The following is an 11715-nucleotide window of genomic DNA, read 5'->3' as shown; positions in this document are numbered from 1 at the left end:
CTATCCCATAGCAATCCTGCTTTTTTAGGAGCTTTTCCATTCATTGGTTTTTCTCTTCTCAAGACTTGTGCGACCTCAACAAACAGATTCCCCTGACAGCTTCCCCATCAGGCTAAGTCATCATCACTTTTCCCAACAGATCCTGTGTGAAAAAGCAGAACGGGTTTAATGGTAGGCTGGTTGAACCCAGGTTTTTATGCCTACTTGCCTGGGCCACTTCCTGTATAAGCATTCCTCACCTAGCCTGATTCCTTTCTCGATCTGCAACAATACACCCAAACTGGGTGCAGCATTGCCATCACACCCACCTTCTGGCAGCTGGAAAACAAGTGAACAATTGTGCATTTTCTTGAAGGAGCAAGCTTCTTGGCATCCAACTAAAGAGGCCTACATGTATCCTTCTAGAAAATTTATGACACTCAAAATATACATAGGCAAAAGCTAAAAAGAAAGAAACATGTTGCAATATGTCATCAGTCATCGCTGTTATCAAAACTCTTTTTTTTTTAAAAAAATGAACTTCAACCTGGTGTTTCTTAACTTTTTGACTGACTGATTCTTTTTAAACGTCTTGTTGACAAAAATCCTCCTTTAGAAAATCTCAAAAGGTGGCATAGAATGAAAAGAAGGACTAGGGGAGACATGATAGCAGTGTTCCAATATCTCAGGGGCTGCCACAAAGAAGAGGGAGTCAAACTATTCTCCAAAGCACCAGAAGGCAGGAGAAGAAGCAATGGGTGGAAACTAATCAAGGAGAGAAGCAACTTAGAACTAAGGAGAAATTTCCTCACAGTTAGAACAATTAATCACTGGAACAACTTGCCTCCAGAAGTTGTGAATGCTCCAACACTGGAAGTTTTTAAGAAGATGTTGGATAACCATTTGTCTGAAGTGGTGTAGGGTTTCCTGCCTAAGCAGGGGGTTGGACTAGAAGACCTCCAAGGTCCCTTCCAACTCTGTTATTCTAAATTCTAGCCAGATGTAATAAATACATTAAAAAAACTGGGGGGAAATGTCCCAAATTCCAACAGAATGGGACAAGCCATAATAAATGTTACTTGTTACATGCTGAAATTCTTGGATTTCTTCCCCCCGCCTCCCCAGAATTCCATTAAGATTACCATGATATAAAATACAAATGATAATAAAGATAATTTATTTTATTTTATTTTATTTTATTAAATTTCTATACCGCCCTTCTCCCGAAGGACTCAGGGCGGTGAACAGCCAGAAGATAAAACACAGAAATACAAAATTTAAAATAAATTAAAACGAATTAAATAATTTAGGCTGAATTTTAAAATACCCCGTAATAATAATAATAAATAATAATAAAGATAATAGGGAAACAGGGAAGGGGGAAAAAAGGTGAAAGAGATATTTGGGGCAAAAGCGGAAAGAAGAAAAAAGCATGGACTTCCAACTTTTTTCAGTGCAGTAAAGTACAAAATAGAAGTACATCCTCAACTTTTTACTTTACCATCAAGCCCCAAGCCATTTCTACAACAAAAAACTAGATTAATCGACAAAACCCAAGTCAAAAGTTCAATTTTTTTTCTGCACAAAGTCCAGAAATGGTTTCCAAGTAGAAACAAAACTGGATATATTCTTTTCTCTAATTGAAATAGTCGATTTTGCCATCTCTACCAGCAATATTGCTTTTTACGTCCATTCTTCTGTTGTGGGGCTTGATATATCTTTCCATTTCTGTGCATCTAGCATTCTCGCTGCAACCAACATATAGAAGAACAAAATTCCAAATCTTTTTTCCCAACTCCTTCTCCAACAATCCTTCAGGTTTCAATTTTATGTTAATTTTAAGAATCTTCTGCATTACAACATGGGTCTGGGGCTGAAATGTTTGGATTTCTAAAAGTTATTTGACTGGTACCTAATTCTATCACCATTGTCATCGGGTTAATAAACGCATTCAAGAAAAAGAAGAGAAGCTTCCACCCAATTACTCTCTGAAATCTAATATTAGATGGTCGGAGGTTATAGTACAAGTTTTTGGACAAATTCATGTACTAGTTGGAAGATAAACTTTCAAGTGTAGGAACAAGTAAACACCTAAGACCTTTAAAAAGCAAATAAAGTCAAAAGGGGGAATTTTGTTTGAGAACATTATCAAATCTCAAAGGTGAGATACCAGGAAACCAAGACATCGTTTTTAGGGAATAAATATGATGAAAGACTGGGAGAGGAATCAGAAAGATAAAAGTTATATCTTTCATCTATTTTTAGAAGTTTGTTCTGGAACATTGTTCTTTGATGGTACTGCACAGCTGTGTACTCACAATATATTGAACTAGGTTAATTCAAACCCTACTTGCCATATTCACACAGCATGCTGAGCATGGATTCAGCCACATCCACTGCAAACTACAATAATGTCATCGTGACACCATGTTGTTCTGTCCCAGCTACGGACCCCAAAAAACACAGCACACACAAAGTTTGTACAAAACTTAAATTTACTAAAATAACTCAGTCTTTTCCAAACAAAGGTTGTTAATAAACTTCTTTAACAGCCTACAAGAAAACAAAGATAAAGTAAATCACAATCTTGCTAAGTTTGGCAGAAAGCCAGGAGCAATTCACAGAGATTCAGACGCGAAGGAGAATGAACTTAAGTTGTTCCCTACAACTTGCTTCAGTCGGCGTTCCTTCTTAAATAGGCTAAGGGAGTGGCCAATTAGCCCCAAGCCTTACTCTTGAGGAGACCTCCTCCTGAGGAGCCACTCCTGCTTTTTGGCAACTCTGCACACCCGTGCATCGAGAAGAGGCTCCTCCTCTTCGTCCTCTTCACTTAAGGGAGCTTCTGGAGGTTCTGAAGGCCCTGGCTGAATCCCTGCCTCTGGCACCACATCTTCTCCAGCCTCCTCATTGTCTGACTCGGGTGCCAGCTGCACAGGCTGCTGGCACAACACCACACCAGCCTCCTCGCTGTCAGAATCAGCTACAATCCGCACAGGCCGCTGACGGGCCACAACACATGTGTGCATTGACATCGTCACACAAATGTCTGCATTATATTTTTATCATGTATTTAATATAAAGTATGTATATGTATTTTATGGATTAAAGGTATTAATGGTCATGCCTGTTTTGTAATTTATCCCCCCCCCAAAACACTTAACCCCCATGGACATTCATATACATTGACATGTGTAGAAGGGGGACAAAGCAGGGGTGGGTTTCTGGGAGTTCGGCAGGGTTCAGGCGATCCTCTAGCCAAGGATCGCCGGGGTTCGGCGAATGCCCAAATACCACCCCTGGCTGGCTATGCCCACCTGGCCCCTCCTAGGAGTCTCCACGCGGCCCATTCATCATTCCAGGTAAGTGCAGGGCCGCGCGGAGGGTCTGGGAGGGCAAAAAACAGGCCTACTGGAGGTTCCGGAAGTCCAGAAACGGGCCTCTTTCTGGCTTCTGGAGGGCCTCCAGAGCCTGGGAGAAGCTATTTTTACCCTCCCGGATGCTCAAGGAAAGCCTCCGGAGCCTGGGGAGGGTGAAAAATGGGCCTCCTGGAAGTTCCGGAAGTCCAGAAATGGGCCTGTTTCCAGCCTCCACAGGGCTTCTGGAGCCCAGGGGAAGCAGTTTTCGTCTTCCCAGATACTCGAGGAAAGCCTCTGGAGCCTGGGGAGAGTGAAAACGCCCCTCCTGCTATGGTGCAGGTGGCCACCATGGCCACGCCCACCCAGCAACGGGGCAGTGAACCTGTTGCTAAAGGATCTGAAGCCCATCCCTGGGACAAAAGGGCAAGTGAGGAAAAATTTGTCCTTTCATCATAATACAAATTTTGCCCTAATATCATACTTAAATATGATGTAAAAACAAAATGGCAGTGCTTATAGTGTGACTTCACAATGCACATTTATTTTTTTATTGTGTTATTTTGTGTTATTGTGTTATTTTTTATTTGTTATTAGCCATCATTGTGGCTGAATTTTAAATAACTGAATTTTCAGTTATTTTCCATGTAACTTGATTTATAATTATGTGAGTTATTCACACATCTTAGGACGTTAGCCTTTATCAATACTAATTTAATAAATGACCACAATGATAGATTGAAAGTATGGCTGAGGGGTGGGGGGCGGGTTTGAATGAAAGGTGAGGTCCGTGGTTCACTATATTTTGCTGGATTACAAACTCTAGCACAGGGGTATCAAACTGGCGGCCCATTGCCAGATGCATCACGTGCAGGCCACGCCCACTCCAGCTCCGCGAATGGGGAAAACATCACAAATCATCATGTGACGGCAACGTGACGCACTGAGTTTGACACCCGTGCTCTAACACCTCAGACAACATGGCCAATTGTAAGGTTTCAGGGGCTTAGTTCAATAACATCTGGGAGGCCAAAATGGCAATATTTCTCTTATTGCTAGTCAAAACAAATCGATTGCAGTATAAGTAAGTTGAGCTTTGAGCATTGTAGAAACAGTTTCTAATGATCCCGTTCTGGTTTCTATATTGTCTGCTAATCTTCTTTAGCTGCTTGGCTTAGTTTCTTTTTTTGAAATTAGCATCTCCAGCCAACTTAGTTCAACGCTTCTTTAACTTGTCTATTACCTATCCAATCACAAATTTTGAAATTTGGCACTGGAAAGGGCTCCCGAGAATACCATGAAAACAGGAAGAGGAGAGGGAGGGAGAGGAATGGAAGAAAGGAGAGGAGGAAGGGAAGGGGATAGGAGTAGGAGTGAAAGTGAGAAGGGGGAAAAGAAGAGAGAAGTGAGGGAAAGGAAAAGGAAGTAGGATGAGGTAGGAGAGGAGGAAGGAGAAAGTAGGAGAGAAGAGGAGGGAGGGAAGGGAAAGAAAGGAGGAGAAGAAGAAGGTTTGTTGTGGAATGAGGGAAGAAAGAGAAGAAGAGCAACTCCGAATGTAATTAAAATGTCTTATTTTAATGCTTTCTTTAAGGGAAACATGTATAAGTAGGATTTATTATGTATAAGAAAATGTACACTTTCTATTATGTGGGGAGGGGGAAAGGGTGGGGGGAGAAAATTGTTTGTATTTCTTATAAAACTTTTCAATTAAAAAAAAAATACCATGAAAACAAACAAATGGGTCATCGGACAAATCAATCAAGTTGAGGCACACATGAGCAGCCTCAAATTATCCCATTTCAGAAACATTAAGCGAAGGTCTTTTTCTCTCTAGAGCAGGGGTCTCCAACCTTGGCAACTTTAAGACTTGTGGACTTCAACTCCCAGAATTCCTCAGCCACCAAAGCAAAGCTGGCTGAGGAATTCTGGGAGCTGAAGTCCACAAGTCTTAAAATTGCCAAGATTGGAGACTCCTGCTCTAGAGAAAGCCCTAGTGCTGGGAAAGGTGGAAGAAAAGAGGGAAAGAGAATGACCAGCAGCAAGGTGATGGGTACTTCATTGGAAGTCCTAAAATAATCAGGTTAGATTCTCTTTTACAACAATCTATTACTTCTTCCTTCTTTGTCTCTTTTAGTTCTGGGCTGCAGTTAATGATAGCACCTAGTGAGATTGGCTCTTCTTAAAAAAACTAGCCAAATTAATGTCTAGTTAGTACTTGGATGGAGGGCTTCTAGAAAACCTCAAGGCTGTGGTCTAGACAATCACAACCATTTCCGTATGCCATTTGCCAATGTTGACAACCGTAATTAGCCACCAACTGTCAAACTCAGCTCAAAAGAGTTTTAATAAGGGCTTAGTAACACAATCCGGCTATTGAAATAATCCAATTTTTGGTTTACGTTTTTATCTTGTCTTTATTACTCTATAAGTAACTCAATGCAGCAAACATAAATAATACTCAGTCCTCCTGTCATCCCACCCTGCACCCAAATAGCTCTGTGAGTTGGACTGAGAGAGAGAGACTGGCTTAAAGGCACCAGGTGACTTTCATGCCTAAGGCAAGACTAGAATTCACAGTCTCCTGGTTTCTATGCAGTACCTTAACCACTATGTCAACCTGGTTTATCAAGTGCACACAATGAACTAATCCATGTTTGTCTCCTAATGAGTTGTACTGTTGCAGCCTTATTCCCTTCCGTTACAGCTGAAGTGAACCCAAAGACTTAAAACGACATTTTTGAATAATAGTTCTCTTGGTTTCATAAATCAGCACAATGATTTCCTCAAATCTTCATTCAGAGACATCACCATCTCTAGATGAACCTACTTTTTCTCCCATTAAATACATTTCAGGTTCCTCTCGAGGGTCTAGGTTAGATTTAATAGTAAGGATTCTTTACTATTAAAGCAGAATTTTTAACCATTGTTCATTAAACAAGACACAAAAGTCTACACCAAATTTTATAAATCCTAGGGGGCCGTCTTGCCAAATTAGGCTAAACCAGGAACAAGCATCTTACATTAATTTTTTTACATTAGTATAAAACACTTGTTTAAAGTATTCAGCACTTTGAGCTCTAAAACATGTCTCTTTAATAATTTATTCTTCAGACTGAATGACTAGACAGCGCATGAGATTTAAGGCATGCAAACCTAAAGTGATCTAAACCAACTGCTAGTAACTCAACAAGAATTTTCGAGCTTGTGATACTACCATCACAACTACCCAGCTGATAGACAGGAATAATAATCGATGAGAAGAATTTTAACAAGCAGGGATTTCTACTCTACGGAGTAGAGAGTTTATCTCCGACAGAAAACCACTTGAAGAAACTAGAAGCATTTCAAATGTGGATTTACAGACGGCTGTTACGTATAAGCTGGGTTAACAAAATCACAAATGAGGAGGTGATAAGCCGCCTGGGAAAGCAAAGGGAAATCATCAAAGCCATTGAAAAGCGAAAGTTAGAATATTTTGGACATGTGATGCGACACCCAGAAAAATACAGCATCCTTCACTTAATTCTCAGGATTGAAGGCGAACGAGGTCCAGGCAGAATAAGAACATCATGGCTTCAAAACCTAAAGGACTGGTTTGGATAAAACTCAGCAGCATTTTTTCATGCGGCTGTTGACAAAAAATAGGATTGCCAACATGATCGCTAACATCCGATGACAGATATGGCACAAGAGGAAGAAAAAAGGGACTTCTAAATTTTAAAAATATTCATGTGCCATTTTTCAGAGTTGGAATATGGAGGTGCTCAATTCTTCGTACACACGACATTTAGTTTAACCAACTGGCAAACTGTTTAAACCAGGCCTGTCAAACAGGCCGCTCACGGCCCAGATACATCACCTGAAGGCCACGCCCACCTTGGCTCCGCAAAAGAAAAAACACGTCACACCACATCACGTGATGCGATCGAGTTTGACACCCTCGTTTAAACTAAAAAGCACCAACCACTACAGGATATCTCTGATCTATTTCCCCCAGTTGCCAGGTTTTGCAGAGCTCAAAACAAATTCCCAAGGCAAATTTGTGATCATAGGACAAGGGTGTTAAACTCAAGGCCAGGGGGCTGGATCCGGCACACGGGGTGTTTAGATCTGGCCTGCGGGACCACCCTGGAAACAGCAAAGGACTGGGCCGTGGTGCCTCTGCCAGGGAAAACGGAGCCCCGGAGGGCCGCGGACTCCATTTTTGCTGGCAGAGGGTTGCAGGAGGCTGTCGCAGCCAAAAACGGAGCTCGGGAGCCCATTTTTTCTGGCAGAGCACTCGGGCGCTCACAGGTGTCCCCCGAACACAAGTGACTTCAAGCTGCCAATGTCCACACTGGCCACGCCCACCCCAGCCCCCCAAGGTCAAACACAACCCTGATGCAGCAGTCAATGAAACTGAGTTTGATACCCCTATCATAGGAGATTTAAAAATATCTTAAATACACACGATTTGATAGATGGCTAAAAGGCCACCACATGCATAATTGCCAAACTTGAAACTACTAAGCTAAGCCCATGCAGATCAAGATACTGAAGGCTACACCACTTCTAACACCTTTTACTTTTTTAGTGATAATCTGATCCTGCAACGAAGTCATCTTTTTACAAAAATTCCCTAGCTCTTCCCCTGCTTGGGAAGTCCTTCCAGCTGCTTAGCACCTCATTTATATAGCAATCTTTAATCCTGTATTGATTTTGGGTGATTCGATCGTCTACTTTTAATAGCTGACTATTTGGCAAAAACTATTAACATTTTCTGCATTCAGCCACAGAATATAATTTTTACTTTGTGAAACTTTTGACAACTAGCTTCTTCTTTCTAACTCCTTTTTAGAGGGAAAGAGCAAAAAGGGGTCAAAAAAGTCAAGATGGCAGTTATAATTTACAGTGTCAAAGCTCCACCTATTTTGTGTGTATCATGTATAAAATGAGTGGTGGCATAGAGATGGAGCTCTCGCCTCACAATCAGGAGACTGTGAGCTCAATCCAATGTAGTAGCAGCTATTTTTCTCTCTGAGTACACAGAGATAATATCTGCTACGAACTCCACATAGGCATCAGGAAGGGCATTCGGCCAGTAAATGCTCAGCTCCATTCAGTTGCCCCAACTCCATCCTGATGCAAGGGATTACAGCACGGGTGTCAAAATCGGTCATGTCACATAACGTACCGTGACAGATCATGACACTTTTTGCCTTTGCAGAGCTGGGTTGGGCGTGGCCTGCGCATAACACATCTGGCCCGCGGGCCGCCAGTTTGACAGGCCTGTATTACAAGATTGTTAAAGGAAAAAAAATGTAGAAAATTAGTGGACTTGGATCACACCCAGGGGTGAAATCTACTTATCTTCCCTACCAGTTTGGAAGTGTCCGTGCGTGCATCATGTGTGATTTTGGTTAAAACCAGAAAGTAACAATGTCTGGGCAGGTGGGCAGAGCCTCGCACTGCTGCCGCTACCAGTTCGCCGAACCACCTGCCGCCACCGCTACCAGTTCACCCAACAAGTGTGAACCGGTAGCATTTCACTCCTGATCACATCGCTGTAGCTGCCATCTTGACCTTTTTGACCCTCTTCCCTGCGCCCAGCACGTGGGGATGACAATCCAACCCTGACAGGAAGTCAGCGGCAGATAAAAATCACTGCACAGCCAGTTTCTGCTGAATAAAACCAACACGCGGTTTCTGATTTTCTGCTTCATCGCGGTTTCCCACAGAACTTACTACGCTGGATTTATTCACCAGGCACCTCTGCGTTCACACAACCTGTTTTTCAGTAGCTTCAGGTAAGCCTCCTGCCACGGAAGGCTATGCCTCCTGAAAAGCAGGACATCGAGAAGGGTAAAATATAAATAAAAGCCCACAGACAAAAAAAAAAAAAAACCCCACATATTCGAACAGCGTCGGTAATTACCTCCTGCCCGCCTTCACTAAACAAGTTGGTTCAGCTACAATTCGACTTATTATTTTGTTGGCATGTTGAAATGCCGCCTGTGTGACTTTGCCTTGTCATCGCCAGGGGGGTCTCTCCACTGCGAAGCAAAAGCCACATTCCCACCCCATGGCAAGTGACTTTATTACTCCTGGGTTGCCAAAGACACTTCCCTCTCCCTACTAACATCTCCTCCTCCTCCTCCTCCTCCTCCTCCTCCTCCTCCCTTAAGCAGCTCAGGTTCAGCACACCTATTGCGAACCTTATTAAAATTGCAAGAGGGAGAGTTGTGGTTTCCAATTTTCTTTCGATGGGGGTGGGGTGGGGAGTTTGAGGGATGGGGGGGGTGCGAAGCGACACCTTTTTCTCCCTTTCCCCTTTCTTTCACCCATGCCTGGTCCCCCCCTCCCTTTCCTCAGGGCCCTCCGGAGGCCAAAACAGCAGCAGCAGCAGCAGTGAGATTCCTGCAGGTGAGCCTTTCCAGTTTTTTTTGAGGGGGGGGGGAGACGGCGGAAAGAAGCCGCGCGTCCTCTGACAGACGCGTGTGTGGCAGTGCGAAGCTTTCCTTCCCGCTGTGCAAAACCGGGGTGTGGGGTGTGAGGCGGCAGAGAGAAATCAAAGGGGTCGCTTGGGAAGGGTCTCCCGCCTATCTTCCCGCCGGGGGGGGGAGGAAGGGGAGGATGCGACCCACCCCCCCACCACCAGCAAATCTTAACTTGCAGCCCCCTTTAACACGAGGCACCCATGTCCTGTGAGGATTTGAGGTGGGAAGTGGGGTGTGTGTGTGGGGGGCTGTTTCCAGACAAAGCAATGCAGCTCCAGAGACAGGGAGGGGTTGGGAGACCACGCGAGAAAAGTCACCCCTTCTTTTTTTTTTCTCTTTCTCTTCCCCCACCCCCGGGGAAATTAACATTAATTAACATTAATTAAGAAAGAAAAGAAAACAGGGGAACCGATCGAGTGGGGGGGGGAAGGGAGACGTCAGTGGATCTCCCCCAAGGCATGACAGACAGAGAGAGAGAGAGGAAGGATCCCTCCACCCACCCCAGCCTCCGCAAGGCTGGCTCGATTGTAATCCTTTCGGGAGCAGCGCTGTCACTACTACAGTATTACTACAGCGTTGCCCACCCCCAGTTCTCCATCACAGACGCGGCTTCTTGCTCCTAACGCCGCCGCCGCCGCCTTTTTCCCGGGATCCAGAACCGAGGATCTTTTCCCCTGCGCGGATCCATCCCCTTCTCATCCCTTCCCCAAGCAAAGTCGGGGGCCGCCCGGAGAAAAAACACCCCCCTTGTTCGGAAGAAGCCTGAGAAGAAGGGTCGGGCGGCTGCGAGGTTCTCGGGGCTGGCAAACTTCTGCTCCCCGGCGAAGGAGGCTTGGGAAGAGGGGAGCGAGGGGGCAGGCGGGGTGGATCCATTCATGCAAGCGCGGTTAAGCTTACCTTGTTGGGAGAGAGAGAGAGAGAGCCTTGATTTGGCGGACGGGAATAAGGAGCGGTGGATCCCAATGAGCAAGTGAGGAGCAGCAGCAGCAGCGGCAGCCCAGCCCGCTCTTCTCAAGGAGCCTCCATTCAGCTCCGCGCTGCTGCCACACCATGGCAAGGCGAGCGAATTCGAGACCCGCCAGCGATCACATGCTCCCTTCCTGCAACCGGGCAGCCTTGAGGGAGGGAGAGGGAGGGAGGGAGAGGGAGGGAAGGAAAGCGGGAGAAGCCTCGCTAGGGGTCCATCCAGCGGCCTTGCCGGGTTTGAAAAAGGTCCTCCTCTCCCTCAACCCGCCCAACTTTCACTCAAGATTCACCTGCCACAGCCTATTGTACCCTTGGTGGTACACTGAGAGCATATGCACCAAAGACAAATTCCTTGTGTGTCCAATCACACTTGGTCAATAAAAAATTCTATTCTATTCTATTCTATATTCTATATTCTATATTCTATATTCTATTCTATTCTATTCTATTCTATTCTATTCTATTCTATTCTATTCTATGATTATCATTAAGTGTTGTACCTTATGATTCTTGACGAATCTATCTTTTCTTTTTATGTACACTGAGAGTATATGCACCAAGACAAATTCCTTGTGTGTCCAATCACACTTGGCCAATAAAGAATTCTATTCTATTCTATTCTATTCTATTCTATTCTATTCTATTCTATTCTATTCTATTCTATTCTATGATTATCATTAAGTGTTGTACCTTATGATTCTTGACGAATCTATCTTTTCTTTTTATGTACACTGAGAGTATATGCACCAAGACAAATTCCTTGTGTGTCCAATCACACTTGGCCAATAAAGAATTCTATTCTATTCTATTCTATTCTATTCTATTCTATTCTATTCTATTCTATTCTATTCTATTCTATTCTATTCTATTCTATTCTATGATTATCATTAAGTGTTGTACCTTATGATTCTTGACGAATCTATCTTTTCTTTTTATGTACA

The sequence above is a fragment of the Pituophis catenifer genome, unplaced genomic scaffold (assembly GCF_029215685.1).
Source record: "Pituophis catenifer annectens isolate HBS135680 unplaced genomic scaffold, rPitCat1.0.hap2 SCAF_8, whole genome shotgun sequence".
NCBI lineage: Eukaryota > Metazoa > Chordata > Lepidosauria > Squamata > Colubridae > Pituophis > Pituophis catenifer.
Note: the sequence above shows the minus strand (reverse complement) of the source record.